At 54.1% G+C, this 19,745-nt stretch overlaps 1 pseudogene across 1 annotated transcript; it reads left to right on the top strand.

Annotated features, from left to right (window-relative positions):
- The first annotated feature begins 434 nt into the window (after positions 1-434).
- On the top strand, positions 435-1,638 carry LOC308557064 (ras-related protein Rap-2c pseudogene; annotated as a pseudogene). Its single transcript has one exon. The product of its transcript is annotated as a ras-related protein Rap-2c pseudogene (transcript).
- Positions 1,639-19,745: the final 18,107 nt, after the last annotated feature.

Raw genomic sequence — 19,745 nt, 5'->3', positions numbered from 1 at the left:
GGCTCAGAAAGGGTGGGGACCCGCGCATTTCCCGGGTTGACGTGGAAGGATCGGGTTACCTCCTGGGCGGCGGACCAGGGGCTCAGCTCGGGAGGGTGAGCGCGGGGCGGGGGCGGGCGGAGGGGCCGGGCTGCGCGTCCCGGGGAGGCTGGGAGAGGGGCCGAGCCGGGGCTGGCCGCGCGGGGATCGGAGTCGGGGTTGAGGGGCGGCGGGGACCCGAGCCTCCGCCGGGGCGCACACCGGGGAGGGCGGAGAGGCGCGCGGGGCCCAGGCTGCGGGCCCCCGTCTCGGCGGCGGGGCGCAGACCCTGGCCCTGCGCGCAAAGACGCCCACCCGGCCCCGCGCCCCTGCCCGCGCGCCCAGCGGGGGCCCCTCCCCGCGCTCGGCCCCTCCCTCCTCCCCGCCCGCGCGCCCCCCGCCCCGCCCCGCCCCGCCCCGCGCGCCATTCCCCGCCGTCCCGCCATGGCCGGCCTGGTGCTGCGCCCCGCCAAGGGCTACCGGGTGGTGCTGCTGGGCAGCGTGAACGTGGGCAAGACGGCGCTGGCCACGCAGTTCGCCTGCGGCCGCTTCCCCGAGCAGTGCGAGCCGTCGGTGGAGGACCTCTTCAGCAAGGTGATCGAGGTGAACGCGGCGCCCGCGCTGCTGGAGATCGTGGACACGGTGGGCGCCGAGCACCTGGTCACCCTCAAGGACCTGTACATCAAGAACAGCGACGGCTTCGTGGTGCTCTACAGCGTGTGCAGCGAGGCCTCCTTCGAGGCGGTGCGGCCGCTGCGGGAGCGCATGGGCCGGCTGCGGGGCGCCAAGGCCGTGCCGCTGGTGCTGGTGGGCACCAAGGCCGACCTGGACGCCGAGCGCCAGGTGCTGACGGCGCGCGGCCGCGCGCTGGCCCGCGAGTGGCGCTGCCCGTTCCTGGAGGTCACGGCCAAGAGCAAACTGATGGTGGACCAGGTGTTCACGCAGGTGGTGCGCGAGATGGAGGCCCTGGCCCCGCCCGAGGAGGAGGCCCGGCCCGCGCCCACCAGCGCCCAGGACGCGTGGCCCTCGGAGAGATTCATCGGCTGACGCCCAGCGGGGCAGTTCTCCTCTTCATGGGCCCCCGAGCTCAGCATTCCTGTCCGCCTTTTTTAAAGAAAGTTACCCAGCTGGAAATGGGTGGTGACTTCTGCGCATTAACCCAAACCTGTGCTTCAAACTCGGCGGGGCTCCCTAAATCCTTGGCGAAAGCTTTGCAACTCTTTTCCTCTGACGGTGCTTTATGAGGCGGAAAACCGAGTATTTCCCGACCCCTCTCTTCGAGTCGAATTTGTTACAGAGGATTTAAAAAAATAAATAAATCGACACCTTCCCATGCCACCATCGGACACTTGCCATCGATTGAGGAACATGGACTGGAGCCTGGGTTTCCGTGGGCTCCCCTCTGCTTACCCCTTGAATGGCGGCAGGAACATTTTCCTCTTGTTTCTCTAAATATAGCTCTGACACAGGAGGGCTGGTTTGGAGGGGATACTGTAACCCTGCGGGAGGGACAGCTGTCCTCACACAAAGGGCTCAGCTCTGCCTGCCTTTCCATCCTGGACACCCGGTCGCTTTCTGCATCTGTACATTGAATGGAAATAAAACGACTTTAGAAGTTGATACTTTTTACTATTTGTCTTTCGAGTACTTAAAGCTACAACTTGGGGAGTTTCCCTACACTGTCTACACTGTCGCTTTGCTTTTCAGGTACTTTCCAGGAAACAGGTTGGTAACTGGAGGGAAAAGGGCACCTCGAGTCCCTGCGTGTTTTTGCAAACGTGCCCTCGGCGGTCAGTGGCTTTTCTCTGGTTTGGCCGAGCAGGACATTTTGTGTGAATACCTGTGTGATTTAACAGGGACACTGGACGCCCAAGTACAATGTATGTACATTGTAACAACTGATAGCTCAGTTTTGAAACTGAAATGCATTTTAATATACATTGGCCTTTATAATTATTCAAAGTGTGTGTATACATTTTTGGGGGGGACCCTATAAGATTCAAAACAGTGTGACTCTGTCTGGCCCTCACATAACGATACAGGAGACTTTTCTTGCCCTGGTTTAAAAATATTGTTTCTTAGTTTTCACAACGTGTCTTTGATGTGAGTGGCTTGTGTTTATTTGCACAAGGAAACAATTTTACCTCGCCCGCCCGCTACAACACATTTTTCACATTTAAAAACCTAACTTTACCATTTGAACACCCTTCTAAAATAAATAAACAAGAAAGCTTAAAACGGTGCCTGTGATCGGAAATAGTTCTTTTTGTGAAAGGAACATTATAAAGTGATGGTTGTACACGGCTCTGGGAGTTTTGCATATATTGTATGTGATGCTTGACTAGAGGAAGGATTTTATTGTAACATTGAAAAAAACATAAATATTTTAAGCTAGGAGGGCCTGACAGTTTGCCACAGGACAGGGCTAGGCTGGGACATCCCCTGTCTTTTCTCTTCCTTTCTCCCCAGGACATGGGGTGGGGGGTTAGAACCCAGCTAACTCACTCCCCTCTCTAGCCCTCTGTCTTCTGGGGTCACTTCTCCTCGCAGTGTCCCCTCAAACCCCCTTCTGGGGCCATCATTTCCTAAAGGGGACATTTCAAACAGAGGGAGGAGGGGAGGGGGCTGCAGGTGGAGGGCGGGAGAAGCACCCTCCTGGCCTCAGCTGTTCTGTCCAGAGCTGCCCCTTCCTCTGTCGCAGCCCAGACAAGCGCCCAAGACTGTTCCTGGGCTGGTGTTGGGCTGTGCAGAGAAAGCCCGCAGGGAGTGACCAGCGTCCGTCCCCAGCATTGAGAGCTGGGCCCCAAGACCTGCAAGCTGGGTGAGCCCTCCCCCGGCCCCTGGCCCTCAGCCCACCCTGCCTGCCCTGCCTTTCTGACTGGCCACCTGCCTGCGCTGAGGCCTCCGGGAGGGGGAGAGGGCTTGGGGCCCTCTGGGTATCAGGCTCGATGCAGGAAAAAATTTACAAGGGGCTATTTCTCCCTTTCTGTTCCTACGGAGCACCTCGGTCACTCCCACTCAGATCCAGATTTCAGATTAGGGCCCAGGGCTGTTCCTGGCTGACCGGGCAGTGTGAGGAACGCTCAGTCCCCCTGCTCTGCTCCTGTGACCTCAGGAGTATGTATGAAGCAGCCTTCTGAGTGTGCATGCACACGCACACACACATGCATGCACACTCGCGCGCGCGCACACACACAAATATGCATAAAATCAAAGGCCTGCACACTGTGTTTTCTTTCTCTTCTGACGTTTTTAATTTCTAACTTACGTCACACATGAGTTGCCTGCAGTTCCTCTGGAGTCATGTGAGTCCTAAGTGCAAGCAGCAGGCGTGGCTGTGGGACCTGGAGCCCTGGGCCCAGGGGAGGGACCCGTGAACCGGGCAGGCTGTTTGTCAGCAGGTGCTGTTGAGATCTCGTGACCCGCAGGTGGCCCCCGGATGGTAGGCTGTGTGCGTGCTCAGCGTAACCAGGAGGGCGCAGGGTCCCTAAGGGGCATGACGCTCGCATACCCACAAGCAAGGTGCCCTTCTGATGCCTCGAGACTCAGGTGCGCGGCCAGATGCTTCTCCTGCCCGTGGGCTGTGGTTTCCGTTTGTGTTACTCAGACGGCCGGTGCTGTTGAGGGTCCATCTGTAGGGTTTTCAATGACATTTAATTTCCTCTTCTGTGAAGTGCCTGCACGATTTGCCACCTTTTAAAATTGTGTGCTGTCCCTGTCTTGGTGGTTCCTGAGGTCTCACTCGGTCTCTGGGGGGCAGCCTCTGAGACCCCCCCGAAGACCCTGCCTCCTCCTCGTGCGACTCCCTCCCCTCAGGGATGGGCAGGACCTAGTGATTCTCTTCTAAGGACTACAACTGACAAAGGTGACGCATGTCACTGCCGAGGTCACATCCCCAAAGCGCCGATCCCTGCGTGGCTCGCCCGCCACACGCCCTCGGGGTCCCCCCATGGCCCCAGTTCTGGGAAAAGCCGTTCGCCAGGTGCTGAGATCAGAGCTGGCTCGTCGGGCCTCTCTCCTCCTGTCACATCTGTCTCCTCCCTGTGTCTTCACAGGTCTTCCCTCTCCGCCCCAATCTCTCCTTAGAAACACACCAGTCACAGTGCATTGGGGCCCGCCCAAATGTCCATATTGGAACTTGATGACCTCTCTCAAGACCCCAGCTCCAAATGCAGACACAGTGTTAGGTGAAAGACGTCAGACACAAAAGAGAACATGTGTGATTCTGTTTATATGAAGTTCAAAGACAGACAAAGTTAATGCATGGTGACAGACGTCACAAGAAGGCCTGCCCGGGGAAGCGCACGAAGGAGCAGAGGGGTCGGGGACTGTCCCCGTCTTGATCTGGTCCTATCAGTTCTACAGCTGTAGGTTACACTCAAGATGTGCGCACTCCCCTGACGTAAGTTATATCTCAATGCATTTGTTTACATCGCTATGGTGTTTAGATTCCGTTAGATACATTTGCAAGAGCGATGTGGCAGTTTTATTTTTTATTTTATTATTTTATTTTATTTTATTTTGTTTTGTTTTATTATTTTATTTTTTTAATTTAATTTGATTTAATTTATTTTATTTTATTATTTTATTTTATTTTATTTTATTATTTTATTTTATTTTATTTTTTTATTAATTCTCACCTGAGGATATTTTTCCCATTGCTTTTCAGAGAAAGTGGAAGGGGGGAGGAGAGAGACATCCATGTGAGCGACACATTGATTGGCTGCCTCTTGCACACGCCTTGACCAGGGGCTAGGTTTCGAGCCTGCAACCAAGGTGCGTGCCCTTGGCCAGAATCGAACCCAGGACTCTTCAGTCCATGGGCTGATGCTCTAACCACTGAGCAAAACCAGCCAGGGCAGCAGTTTCGTTTTAAAATGTCAATGTTAGCCCTGGCCCGTGTGGCTCAGTGGGTTGGGCGGCGTCCCCTGCACCGGACGGTCACTGGTTTGATTCCTGGTCAGGGCACATGCCCGGGTTTCGGGTTCGATCCCTGCTGATCCGTACGTCTCTCTCACAGCAATGTTTCTCTCCCTCTTCCTTCCTTTCTCTCTAAGAAAATCAATAAAAACTTATATTTTTAAAAATAAATAAATAAAATGTCAATGTTAAAATTCTGGCAATGCCCAGAAATTACATCCTTAGCGACAATTTAAACTTACATTTTTAAACGTTATATGCTCACAGATTTCAAGGTTGTTTCAGCTGCACTTCAGCACGAAGTGCTCCTGTCCATCCCTGCTTTGTCTTGGGTGGCTGTTCAGTGTCCTGGGTATTGAGGGGCGTGGGGACTGCTCTGCAGGGAGACCTGGGTCATGGGCCACCCACTGGGGAGGCCTGAAAAGGCGCCGGGGAAGGGGGAAGGGACGTGCCCAGGGCAGGCACATCCCTCTCGCCACACTAAGGGGCGGAACCAGCTCAGGGGAAGAGAAGCTGCGGCCTCTGGGATCCTCCCGTCAAGGTGTCCAGACAGGGCCTGCAACCCCCCAGAGAACCTCCTGCAAAGCCTGGGTGTCCCATGTCCCAGGGAACCTGTTCTCTGAAGGCCCCCTGGGGGCAGGGACCCCCCCCCCCCCCGAGCTTTCTCCATGGCCATGGTTTCTGTGCCCACAGTGCCCAGGACACTCACTCTGTGAGGCTGAGTGTCCCACCCACAGTCCTGCGCGATGCCTGGGACCACTGCCTGACGGAGGCCCTTCTGGCGGTGGCCACGCCTGTCCGTGGAAGTGCCTGCCCCAAGGCTGGCACGCCTTTCCCAGGATGTGGCCTTTGGAGGGCCCTGGGCTGCCACCGGCAGGGAGCACGCAGGGAAGGCGCAGCAGTCTGGACCCTGTGCCCTATCCCCACGCCAGGGGTCTGAGGGGCGAGTGATGTGCACAGGGCGGCCAGGACGTGTGTCAGCGGGATGGCTTCTCGTTAGAGCTGATCTCGAAGTTGGCAAGGCAGCTCCCCCTTGCTTAAGGATTCTGGAACAATCCTCGGGTTGCTTTGGAAAAATGAGAGTTCCCCTTTCTCCTGTTTTTCCAAATCCCACCTCTATGTAAAGTGGCACAGACTGCAGAGCTCGGGCACTCGGGGGAGACTGGGAGCGGAGGGTTGTGGGGGGCTGAGACAGAGCCCCTTTGGCTAAAGTGGGTCTCTGCAGCCTCATTGGGCTGGAGAAGGACCAAGGACACACGGGGCCCGGTCTCTATTCCCAGGGCGAAGGTCAGGGCAACTAGAGGGCATGGGAAGGCTGGTCCTGGGAGACAGTTCCTGCCCTTGAAGTTGCAGGCTTTGCCCACCCCTGAGAAACAGCTGCCTTGGGGTCCAGGAGCCCCTCTGCTGACCAAGCCCGACCCAGCTGCCCTTTCACCCTGTAACCCCAATGACAGCTTTCTGGGCAGACACCCCGTGGGTACTCGGCAGCCCCAGCATGGTCTCCTCCTCTGGGTGGCGCTGCCCGAAACCAAGACTAGCTCCTCTTAACCGGGTGAAACAGGCAGTGAGAGTGGTGAGATTTTACTGCCGGTCCTGGGGTCCACAACTGCTCCTCCCTCCCCCCTTCCTGGCTGTGCTCTGCAAGGCTCCAGGCTGGGGCCTGGCCAAAGCGTGAGGTCAGCCCTGGCTTTTCAGGAAGGGTCAAGACTGCCCACCCTGCCTCCTCCTTCCCCAGACTAAATCCAGGCCCACCAGCCCCTCCGTCCTTGACCTGGACTGAACTCCTCGGGAATAACTTGCAGAAGAATCGGCCAATCCTGCTGGGAGGAGTCCCAGCCCGGCCTTCGGGGACTCGCCCCTCCCTCCTGCCCCATCGCACTAGATGCCAGTGTGACAAGTCCCATTTTTATGCAAAATCCTATGCGTCCTTCCCTCTATTGTATAGGCTTCAAAAAAAATTATTTTCTACTTCAAAAGCACTTCATTGGAGAAAGTGTCCAAACTAAGTAAAATATCAAAATAAGAAATTTAAAATTACTCATAATCCCAATAGGCTCAAGCGCTACAGACATGGGTGGGTCTTCAACGCCTTTCCCCATCCTGTTTGTATGAAATCATGTATTCTTTTTAAAAATATGAACAAAGAAGAGTCACCCCCTCCCTTAGATTGTAAGAATTATGTGGGTACAGGCCGATGCCACCCCTTTCCTCTCAGCCCATCCAGTCCCTCCCCAGGCGTTCGCCATGCCATCAATTTGGTGCAAACACGTGGATATTTACGTAGCAAGCCTGCTCTGGACACTGTTCTGCGAATCTGCATTTTCCACTTTGCGTCAGGTCATGGACACCCCCAGCCCCACCCTCACCCCCATCATTGACAATGACCCGGCTCCTCTTTGGATGGCCACCCTGCCATGTGAAATGTTAATTGTTTGCTGGATATTTTGGGATTTTCCAGTTTTCCCTACAATGAGAGCCCTTGTAGATATGGGACGTGTACTTGCCCTGTTATTCCTGACACGTGCGTTCCCTACAAGTACAGTCATTTCCTTGGATCCTGCTCAAGGCGACCCTGGAGCTCCCCAGCTCTTCATTCGGTTGAGAAATCCACCCGAGGCAGCGCGTCTCCTGTCTGTCCCCTGTCTGTCCCCTGTCTGTCTGAGAAATCTCCCCGGTGCTTGACTGTTTGGGAATCCGGAAGCGTCATTCCGGGATGTGACAGGGTGACAGTCGTCAACTGAGACCAGCAAGCCGAGGTCCAGGCTTCTGCCTGGAGTTACCTTCAGAGGCCATGGCAGCTTTTTACAGTCTTAGAAACATTGTAAACTCTGCTGTTTAAATAACAGATTCATTGTAACGAGAGAGGAACAGGTTGGCAATCGCTGGGAATGTTCAGACGAGCCCCGGTTTTGCAGAGAAAAAGTAGATTTCTACTCTGGTAAACGGTCAGATTCAACACCTTATCAAACCGAATCCTTTGAGTTTTATAGCGCAGGATGGTATCTTTTTTCCTCCGATTTCAGGGGAAGGAGACATCTTTGACTTTTGTAGGTTCCTTTTGTTAATTATGTAGACTTTTGTTTTTAAAGGCCCGGCTCTGGAAACTCTCTAGTTGGCCACAGAAGCAAAAAAACAAAAAACAAAACAGACCTGTGGAGCTCAATTTTACTGAGACAAAAAGAGAAAAAAATTAATAAGATCTTAATAAGAGCCAAATAAGGAACACATATACTCCCCCCCCCCCCCCCAGGATAGAAACACTTTTTGATGGATGCTGCTTAAATTAATTCCAAAAAGATTAATGCCAATTCAGTCTTCCAAGGATAAGACAATTTCCTCACAATGTTGCCAGACCAGGAGACAATTAAATAGTTTGTTTTTTCACAGCGATGGTGTTGGCTGTGGCCGGAACCACACCAGGTGATAGACAGGTGGGGTCAGACCGGCCCTGGGTTCAGCAGCCCTGGCACTTGAGGTCTGGCTGGGAGGGACTCAAACTGTAAGAGAGCATCTATTTATAAAATTACAGAGGTGGAAGAAGCAATTTGCAGAAGAAATGGGCTTAGGAAACAAGTTATAGAGGCAAAGGAAGGGCCCTTGGAGCTCAGAAGCGAAGACCCCGGCGAGGCACCTGGGGGGAGGGGGGCGAACAGGAGGGGGAAGGTGCCCCAGGGGGAGCACACTGGGTCCTACAAGCGCTTAAGGGTGGAAATCTTAGGGCCGGTGCCAGGGGAGAATCCCCATAGAATATTCAGCAGCTTTCCAGGTGTGTCAGTCCGCTTGGTGTCTAGGTCTCCACTGATTGATTGGCCGGCACCAGGGCGGGGCCCATCGGTCAATGCAGCTGGCCCTGGGGTCAGGTGTGGGGCCACTTGTCTGGATTTGCTGCCTTTCTGGGCCTGGAGCTGAAACACAGCTGAGGCCTAGATGCTGCCTCCAGGGAGGAAGGTCAGGTCCCTTCTGTACCTGGCCCATGGTCCTTGCTCTGCTCACGGCCGTCTAACTGCCGATCACAATGGGAGAAAGAAATGAGCATGTCTCCACGACTTTAAAGGAACAGCTGTCAGGTATAACTAGCGTGCAATTAGTTGCATATATAGGGTGTCCCCCCAAAAACGTGCACGCACACTTTGAATAATTATAAAGGCAGTGTTTATTAAAATCCACTTTCAAAATTGAGCTATCAGCTGTTAAAGTGCATACTCAGGCTTGGGGGACACCCTGTATTTGAAGCATACCGTTTGGTAAATTCTAGGGGTGTGTCTTAGTGACGCTCTAACATCCATGCACAGCCATGCAGGTTGCAGGCCGCTTACGCTGACCGCAGCCGCAGGATGTTGGAAACTCCCTAGGTGCCCGCCAGTGCCCCCGGGGACACGACCGGGGCGTCTGGACAATGGAGACCTATGCAGCTGTGAGCAAGGAGGAGGAGGTTCCCTCTGCTCCGAAGCGGAGCAGGTGTGACGTAAAGGGGAGGGCGTGTGTACCCGCAGAGGGGGCCTGCGTGCCTCTTCCCTATTGGGGGGCACTCATGGCCCTGGCCTTGCCCGCCCTGTCTCCCCCCAGCCCTTGGTCCCCAGATGCTCAATAACTGGCAGTTTGGTGGAGATATTCAGCCCCTTTCCCTTTGCTTTGATACGTTAAATTTGTTCGGCTTTTCTCCTTAGGTCTCCGAGTGGGGAATCTGCCCGAGGTAACGGCCGCTGCCCCCCTCCAGGGCCGTCTGCCCGGCGGCGGTGCCCGCAGGGAGCAGTGCCAGGCTGCGGGGGAAGGCCGCCTCCGCACACCGCTCGTCCCGGGACGGCTTGGTCGCCTTCGCCTGGCATCTCAGGTTGCACCTAGGCAGGTAATTTTATTCCCCAGCCGTGTGATCGTATGCTAACAGTTTATCCACGTTATGCATGCGCGATACAAGGTATGCGTATATTTTTGTGTCAAAACACACGCATAACATAAAATTTGCCATGTTTGTTGTTTTTTTTTTAATATATCTTTATTGATTTCAGAGAGAGGAAAGGAGAGGGAGAAAGAGACAGAAACATCAATGATGAGAGTCATCGATCGAGCCCGCAACCCGGGCATGTGCCCTGACCGGGGATCGAACCCCGATCGCCTGGATCCCAGGCCGGCGCTCAACCACTGAGCCACGCCCGGCCGGGCAAAATTTTCCATCTTAACCTTTTTTTGGTTACCGCTCAGTGGTGTTAAGTACATTGCCACTGTTGCACAGCCACCACATCCATCCCTATAATCCCCTCCATCTTATAACCTGAAACTGTACCTGGTAAATAACTGCCCCCCCCCCACCAGTGCGCCTTCTGTCCTTATGGGCTTGGTAACTCTAAGTGCCTCATCTAGGTGGGACCCTGTCGTGCCCCAACTGGGCCTGGGCACCGAACCTGCAGCCCAGGTATGTGCCCCTGACCGGGAATCAAAGCTATGACCTTTCTGTCCGAGGGCGGACCCGCGCCAACCACTGGGCCAGACCAGCCAGGGCTTCCTCCCTTTTTTATTGAGTGATTGACTGATGTGAAGGAGAGACAGAGAGAAACACGGACGTGTTGTTCCCTTACTGACGCATCCTTGGTTGATTCTTGTGTGGGCCCTGACTGGGGATGGGACCCGAAACCTTGGTGCACCGGGGAAAGCCTCTAACCCACGGAGCTGCCAGCCAGGGTGGTCCTGGATCTGTTTTGAGTTCCTTTCTCTACCTAGTACTGTAGACAGGTGCAGTTTCATTCTTCCGCCCGTGGATGTCCAGTTTCCCAGCACCACGTGCTGAAAGAACCGTTCCCTCCTCATTGAATGGCCTTGGTGTCCTTGACAAAAATCATTTGACCGTGTCTGTCTTTACGGCAAAACTGCGCTGTTTGATTACTTCAGCTTCGCGGTAGTTTTGAAATCAGGAAGTGTGAGTCCCCCAGGTTTGTTCTTTCTCAAGATTGTTTTGGCTCCCGTGTTCATGGTCCCTTGAGATTCCATGTGCATTTTATTTATTATTTATTATTTATTTATTATTGATTTCAGAGAGAGGAAGAGAGAGGGAGAGAGAGATAGAAACGTCAATGATGAGAGAGTCTTTGATCGGCTGCCTCCTGCACGCCCCCTACTGGGGATCAAGCCTGCAACCCGGGCATGTGCCGTGACCGGGAATTAACCGGTGACCTCTTGGTTCATGGGCCGATGCTCAACCACTGAACCCCACTGGCTGGGCTGTTCTTGTTTCTTAATGTAAGCATTTATGGCTATAAATTTCCCCGTTAGCACTGCTTTTGCTGCATCCCGTAAGTTTTGGTATATTGTGTTTTCAATTTTATTCATCTCTACGTATTTTCTAATTTCCCTTGTAACTTTTTTCTTTGATCCCTTGGTTGTTTAAAAGTGCAGTGTTTAATTTTCACAATTGTATAGATTTTCTTGTTTTTGATATTTGATGTTTGTCTTTCAAAATGTGTTGAGACATAATTAGTGGTCCACGTGCACTTGAGAAGAATGTGTTTGCTGCTGGTGGATAGACTGTCTGTTAGATTTAGTTGGTTTGTTATGTTATTTAAGTCCTCTGTTTCCCTACTTGTCTTCTGTCTAGTTGTTCTATCCATTATTGTGAGTGAGGTATTGAAGTCTCTGACTATGGTTGTAGAACTGTCCATTTCTCTCTTCCATTCTGTTAGTTTTTGCTAAAAATACTTTGATAAGTCTGTGATTAGGTGTGTAAATATTTATAGTTGTTATATCTTCTTGCTGTATTAAAACTTTAATTAATACATAATGTCCTTCTTTGTCTCTTTATTGATTTAAAGCCTATTTTGTCTGATATGAGTATAGTCACCCATGATCTCTGTTGATTAGTATTTGCATGGAATATCATTTTTCCATCCTTTTACTTTCAATCAGTTTGTGTCTTTGGATCTCAAGTGAGTCTCTTGTGGACAGCATATAATTAGATCATGTTTTAATCCCTTTTACCAATCTCTGTCTTTTGATTGGAGAGTGTAATCCATTTACATTTAAAGTAATCACTGATAAGGAGAGATTCAATTCTGTCATTGTGCTTTTTTGTTTTCTATATGCCTTATAGCTTTTTTGTTTCTCATTTCCTGCTTTACTATCTTTTGTGATTCATTGGGGGTTTTTTGTAGTGAAATATTTAAATTCCTTTCTAATTTCCTTTTGTGTATATTCTATAGCTATTTTCTTTGTGGTTACCATGGGCATTACATTTAACATCCTAACATTACAACACCCTAATTGGAATTTACATGAGCTTAACTTCACAGACATTCCTTTACAGCTCTAGCCCACCCCTTTCTGTTGTTGATATACAAAATTACATCTGTACGAATTATTGTCCCAGCCTTTTGATGGTGATGCTCTCAGCTGGAGCGTCAGAGGCACTGGCCTGGGCCCATATTACTCACAGTGAATCCACAGGCATTTCTCTTACGAGGGCCAATGTTGTGGCTGGACTGGCTCTTGTGTTTCTTATTATGACTGTGGGATGCACTTCAGCAAAAAATTAACAGGGAACTTGAAGAACTAGCTTTATGACTCACAGGTCCTGGAGAGTACACAGCACACCCAAGGGTCACATAGCAAGGCGGTGAGGAGAGAGAGAGAACATGGACTTGGGGGTTTGCCTCCATTAGGGCCTGAGGGTGGGGTGTTTGGGATTTTTCAGGGTCACTTATTATTAGCTAATTCGAAGCAGAAGAGTGGGAATTAGGGTGTGGGAGAGTGGAGGTAGGATCACTTAAGTGATCAGCTTTCCAGGTCACCCAGGGTTTTCTGAAAGGGGAACTTCATGGGTGTGGGTGGCCTAGTTCCTTAACTGGTTGATTTACTAGTAGCCGTGTCATATGTTTGTTTATTTATTTATTTTACTTTTAAAAAATATATATCTTTATTGGTTTCAGAGAGAGGAAGGGAGAGGGAGAGAGATAGAGAAACATCAATGATGAGAGAGTCATTGATCGGCTGCCTCCTGCATGCCCCTCACTGGAGATGGAGCCAGCAACCCGGGCATGTGCCCAGACTGGGAATTGAACCAGGGTCTCCTGGATCGTAGGTCAATGCTCAACCATGGCCAGGCTCATATGTTTATTTAAAATGTGTGTCTTTCTAAATGGAGGCCTCAGCAATCATAAATAAGCTGAATGCCAGGCACTTACGCTACGCTACACTTAGTCTCCTTAGCTATGTAGAAAACAAGATTTGGAGTTATCCACCCACGTTACAGTAAGACCAGCTTTTACACTCATAATTTTTTTTCTTTAAATGCTTTAGTCACGTAGGAAAGAAGCAAAAGCACCGTTACAAACCATTGTTGCAACACCACCAGCGTTTACAGCGGTCTGTCTTTACCTTTACCCAGAGCTCCATTTCTCATGCGGCTTCAAGTTACTCTCTAGTGTTCTTTCATTTCATCCTTTTTTAAAAAAATCCTCGCCCAAGGATGTGCTTTTATTGATTTTCAGAGAGATATTTTTCCGTTGATTTTTTAGAGAGAAGGGAAGGGTCGTGGGTTCAATTCCCAGTCAAAGGCATGTGCCTGGGTTGTGGTTCCATCCGGCCCTGGGGGGGGGGGGCAGCCGATCCATGTGTCTCTCACATCGATGCTTCTCTCTCTCTCTCTCCTCCCCTCCCTCCCTCTCTCCCACTTTCTCTGAAAAGCAATGGAAAAAATATCCTCGCGCAAGGATTAAAAACAACAAAACACAAAACGCAATGGAAACGTACCTGTCGCAGTTCTCGAGGCTCCAAGGCCGAGGTGGCGCTGCGGGGGGGCTGCTCCCTTCCGAGGCCTCAGAAGCATCGGTTCCGCGCTCCTCCCCTAGCCCCGGGGTTCTCTGGAAATCCTTGCTGTGCCCCGGCTTGCGGAAGCGTCACCCCAAGCTCTGCCTCCGCCTTCCCCTGGTGTTTTCCCAGGTGTGTGTCTCCCTCCAAATTCCCGCTTTCTATCAGGACATCAGTCACCTCTAATTAGGACCCACCCTAATGACCTCATTTTAACTCGATTACCTCTGTGAAGATCCTATCTCCAAATAAGGTCACATTCTTCCGGGCTGGGCTGTAGGACTTCAATCCGACCCACAACAGCCTCTTTCCCCAGCCGCCCCAGTGCTTTCTCAATGGGCTCACCCACACAGTAGCTATGGTGACGGGGGTGCGGGCGATGCATGGGCTCAGGGGCCTGGGTTTCCTCTTACCAGGCTGCTCTGGCTCCCGCCCTGTGTCTTACCCGACACTGGCAGACACTTAGCTTCCGTTGGCACCCGTCCCCGGCCCACACCTGGTAGCAGGTGCACGACTCCGGACGTCTTCCATCGCGGAGCGGCAGGGATGCAGCCTCCCCGGAGGGGGTCATTCTGGACGTGGAGTTGGCTTCCTTGCCCACAGTGCTCCTGCCGGGACCACGGTTCACGGGCTCACCGAGTGCCTTGTCACCCGGGTGTTCCACACAGCACTGCTTCTGACCCACGAGCTCATCTCACTGCCCCGGGAGGGCGGTGACGTGGGCTCAGAGCCCTGGAACGCGCCGGCCTCCCCGCAGAGCCTGTCACCAGGAGCGAGGGGTGACCGACCGCAGGCTCATGGGGTGCCCCTTGGGAAACAGCGTCCAGGGAGGGCAGGGCCCTGACTCACCAGATTCTGTCACCTGGGCCAGGAAGCAAGGAGGGGCAGTGGGGAGGCCCACCCCTTGTACACCCAGCCTTGACCTCTGCTAATGTCAGGGCCTCAGTCCCCAGGGACACACAGTGCTTTCACGGGTTGAAAGGTGACACTGCCACCTGGCCCCTTGGGGCTCCTCATGCCCCTGAGCCAAAGGCCTAGGAAGGGGCGGCTGCCGTGGCCGCGTGGTCGAGCGCGACCACTCAGGGGAAACGGCGTTGACGCCCGAGGCCAGCCCTGCTTCCGGCTTCCAGGGTCGAGGGCAAAGACAGACAGAAACCACGTCCCCCGGGGAGAGCAGAGGCACTGAGGGCAGACCCTTCGGGGACGCAGGTTCGGGCCGTTCCATCAGGGGCAGGTCCCCAACTAGCCGAGGGCCTGGCGGAGGGGAGGGGAGCCCGGGCGAGTGGCCGGAGGAAGACGCCGGCGGGGAGCGTGGCCTCCTGAGCCACCGCAGGGACCAGGCGATCATTTCACTTCCTTTGCCCGCTGACTGTGTTGGCTCGTGGGTGCTGACCCGTCTCCTCTGTTCTCCCCTTGACATTCTCATTGTGTCTACAGTCCGCTGGAGGTTAGGCCACAATTCCGCCTTCGGGTGACGGGACGCTTGGTGGACCAGGACTGAATCTGCAGCGCGATGAACGCAGCCGGCGATGGATACGGTGGCTCTTGGGACCGTCGCTGCGGTTTTGTTCTGTTTTGGAGATGTGGTGGGGGGGGGGGCGGAGATGTATCGAGTTTAGTGGAAATTTTTAGAAAAGGTTAGCTGTGTGCTGACGTTTACCTGGAAGCTGAAACGGATTTAATCTACTCCAAGCTAACCGTTCGTGGCCCTGCTGGGGGGATTCTGGAACTTTCTCCCCCACCCGCTGGCGGGGCGCTCGGTCAGGAGAGGGAGCTGGAAGGACAACCCGGGAGGAAGGACTTCACAGGTGTTTGCCGGCTGGCCGCCTGGGACACGTCCCCAGCACCTCCTCAGGCGGCCTCGCAGCAGGTTCTGAGGGCGGCACCTGCCTGCGTGGCTCACCGCAGAGAGTGACTTTCCAGCAAGCTCTGCTGGCAGCGGCCGCCCCTCCGGTGGGACCTGAACCCCAGCGCGGGTTCGGGGCGGAGACATCCGGGCTTGCTCCTTCCCTGGCGCTCGCCTCAGCCCCGGGCACCTGCTGCGCCTGGTCCGGAGTTCGCTTCATTCTGCAGCAGCCAACCCCTCGTTACTCCGATCCAGCCCTGTAGGTGTTCCCTGTCCAATGACCGCGGAGTTCCGCCCCTCGGTTGGGCCACGAATGTTACCACGGCCCAGAAAGTTGCTCAGCTACAAATGTGGGCCTGGCAGAGGAAGGACCCCGAGAGGGCAGAGCCACGAATCAGGGCACCACGGGCCCCCTCCTTCCCGGGGTCTCCCCAGTGCAGCCTTCCCATCTGCGGGAGGCTCAGGTCCCTGCGCTGGCTCACCCAGGCTGTGCCCAGCAGTCCTCCGCCCTGCGCCCAGTCACAGCCCCCTCCTGCTGAGACCTGTGTCCATTTCTGCAGCCTTACCTGAGCCCCTCCTGCCCTGACGTGACCTCCTGACCGAAACCTTGCTCTCCATGGAATCCAGCTGGGACTCCAGGCTCACACCTGAGCCCAAGCTTGGCCGGAACCCACTTTGAACAGGTGCTGGACATCGCCGATGGCTCCCACCCGAGCCACGCAGGCCTCACCTCCTCTCCTCCAACCTCCAGCGACACTTGCTTCCATTTCTCAGGGAAATATTAGGGTACAAAGTGTCAATATGTGACACATTCACATAATAACAAATTTATATCTATTATTTATTAATACTATTTATTATTAATAATAAATTATTAAGAAAAAGAATAAAATAAGAATAAATTATTATTTATTAATAATAAATATAAAAATAATAAAAAATCAAAACAGGATATACAGCCCTAGCGTGTTTGGCTCAGTGGTTAGAGCGTCAGCCCGGGAACTGAAGGGTTCTGGGTTCAATTACCACCAAGAGCATATATCTCGGTTTCAGGCTCCATTCCCAGCCCCCCAATAGATGCGTCCCTCTCACATCGATGTTTCTCTCTCTCTCTCCCCCCCTTCCACTCTCTGAAAAGCAATGGAAAGAATATCCTCAGGTGGGAATGAAAACCGCAGGATACACAGCGAAGCAGCTCCTCCGTCGCATGGGCCTCCCTGCCCCGCCCGCCCGGCCCAGCGCCCGCGTGCACCCTCGCAGGCAACGCTGCGGGTTCCGGGCGCCCTCCCGGCCGCCCCGGGGCGTGCGCGGCGGGCACAGTGTAGGCTTTTCCACCCTAGTTTATCTGACGGCCGCGCCCCGCACACTCTGGCCTGCAGTCTGCTTTTCTCCCCTGGACATCACCTGTTGGAGCAATTCCCACGTCAGAGCAAAGAGCACCTCCTCCCGGCTCACAGCTGCATAGGTCTCCATTGTTCAGCCGCTGCCCTGTGTCCCTGGGGCCACTGACGGACACCTAGGGAGTTTCCAATATCCCGCTGCTGCGTCAGAGTAAGCGGCCTGGCACCCGTGTCATCGTGCATGGATGTCAGAGTGTCGCTGAGACACGTCCCCAGAAGGGCCGGCTGGTTGCAGGCTTTTGCGTATTGTGAACGGTCCTGCACAGGGGCTGTGCCCAGGTGCCCCCTGAGCCGAGTGAGAGCGCCGGGGGGTCCCCAGCCCCTCAGGACAGTGTTGCCACCCCCTTGAGTGTGGACAATCTGATGAGCCACAGTCCCTGTCTGCAGGCCCCTCGAACTTTAACTCCCCAAATTTCTCTCCCCCCTCCTCCCAGGCCATCCTGTCAGGAATCGCACCCGGCTCCCCTGGCTCAGTCCCCTTGGCTGGGTGAGTGTAGGGAACGGCCAGCAAACAGCAAACAAGCTCTGAAGGGGTTGGGTAGCAAGCTTCCCCAGGATCGCAGGAATCCCCTTGAAAACGAGGGAGGCAGCCCGGCCGGCGGGGCTCAGCGGATGAGCGTTGACCCAGGATCCAGGCGATCGGGGTTCGAGTCCCGGTCAGGGCACAGGCCCGGGCTGCGGGCTCCACCCCCAGTCGGGGGCGTGCAGGAGGCAGCCGATCAATGACTCTCATCATGGATGTTTCTCTCTCTCTCCCCCTCTCCTTTCCTCTCTATGAAATCAATAAAGATTTATTTTAAAAAAAAGAAAAGAAGGGAGACATTTCTGCCAGGAACTGAAAACAGACCCTTATCTTTCCGGAAAGCTCGCCCCCAGGAGCGTTGCGTCCTTAAGAACAAATGTGAAGCATCGGCACAGAGCAAGGCCACCTGCTCTTGCGCATGTTCTGGCTCCTCCTGATCACTGCCTCTCACGCCTGCCTTTCCGTGGCTCACAGTAAAAAGCGCTGGGTGGTGAGGAGGGTGGCTCCAGCTCCTCCGAGCCTCAGCCCTCCGCATCTCCACCTAAATTCTACATTCTCCGTGTCTCGAGTTTTCTTCGTGTCCCGTGAGCACAACGGGTTCGGGTCTTGTCGACGGCCCGAGGGATTGTTTTTCCCTTGCCCCTGCCCTGGATCTAGCCCCTCTCCCTCCACCACCATCTGTCCCCTGGGCAGCCCCAGCCCCCAACGTGGTCTCCCGGCCTTCCCTCTGCCCTCAATTCTCCACGCAGCAGCCAGAGGATCTTTCTAAGTCATAATCATATATTTTATCAGCCCCCAATTGCCTCTTCAAAGCCCCCCAATGTTTTTCCTTTACAGCTGAAATGAATCCCAACTCCTGCCCCAACCAAGGCCCTGGCAGCCCTGCCCTCAAGCCCTGCCCTGTGAGCCCTGTCCGCTTTGGTGGACCCTTGCTCCTGTCCCTGCCTTCACCCATCCCAGCCCCTGAGCTCTCTCTCTCTCTTCCTAAAACAGGAACCCTTCCCAGACCCCATCCTGGCCTTGGCCCTGGCAGTTTCCTCCCCTGCGCTGTTCCTTCCAGTCTGGGGTCCCCAACCAATTGTCCCCTCCCCAGTGAGCGCTCCCCATGGCCACAGAGCTGCCCGTTAACTCTGGGGCCTCACCCCCACGACCCCATGAACTTGGGCCTGAACTGCTAATCTACTCACGCCCCGTTTCTCCAGGGCCTAGCCCCTGGGGAACGTCAGCCCCGCAGAGAGGGCCCGGCCACCTTCCCACTGCCCCCCCCCCCCCAGGAAGGGTCAGGGTCAGAGGACCCCATGTCCTTGTACAGGGGAGCAGGTGACCGCAGAGGGCCCCAGTCCAGGTTCTCCTGTCCCGTGCCATGAGTCACTCCTCCACTCAAGCAAATTTTCCGGCTGAGACGGCGACAGGGTCAGGAAAGTCACTGATGTGGAACGCTTGTCAGGGGCCGGAACTGGTGACTAGGGTGGGACCTCAAGCCCTTTCCCTCCACCCTGGTGGCAGGAACAGCAGGAACTGCAGGAACCTTGAGGAGCCGCCCACATCCCGCTCCTCCCCACCCGGAGGGAGAGTCACCCACCCTGGGGACCCACTGCTGCTCACAGGGCTCTGAGGACCCCGCCCGCTGGGCCTCAGCAAATTTAAACTCTCCGGTTTAAATCCACCCTCTCGGTCCCTACCCATCCGCCCCCGTTTAAAATGTCCACGTAAGAATTTTTTCCAAAACTGTAAGGATTTTTATGAGTTTATGAGAGACACTCTTCTTGTACGTTGGTGGGGACGGATGGGTAACATTTTCGGGGCGTGGAGATGGTGCGTGAGGAACAGCAGGCGGGTTCTGTGGCCTCTGCTCTGGTGGGAGGCTGAGCCCTGAGGGTCTGGGAAAGATCACTCTGACATTTCAAAGGAATGTTATTGAAAAAAGGCAAGGTGAAGACGGACCCTTGTTAAGAAAGACACTGGCCTAGGACATGACTGCCTTCCATGGCTCCCTTTTAGTTAGGAAATCTTTTGTGTGTGTGTGTTTTTGTTTTGCTTTGTTACCCTCACCTGAGGATATTTTTCCATTGCTTTTCAGAGAGTGAAGTGGGGGGAGAGAGACACATCGATTGGTTGCCTCCAGCACGCTCTGACCTTGGCCGGGGATCGAGCCTGCAGCCGAGGGACATGCTCTTGGCCGGAATCAAACCTGGGACCCTTCAGTCTGCAGGCTGACGCTCTGATCACTGAGCTAAACCGGCTG

The sequence above is a fragment of the Miniopterus schreibersii genome (assembly GCF_964146895.1).
Source record: "Miniopterus schreibersii genome assembly, chromosome: 1".
In the NCBI taxonomy this organism is placed as follows: domain Eukaryota; kingdom Metazoa; phylum Chordata; class Mammalia; order Chiroptera; family Miniopteridae; genus Miniopterus; species Miniopterus schreibersii.
Note: the sequence above shows the minus strand (reverse complement) of the source record. Positions and strands in the feature narration are given on the sequence as shown.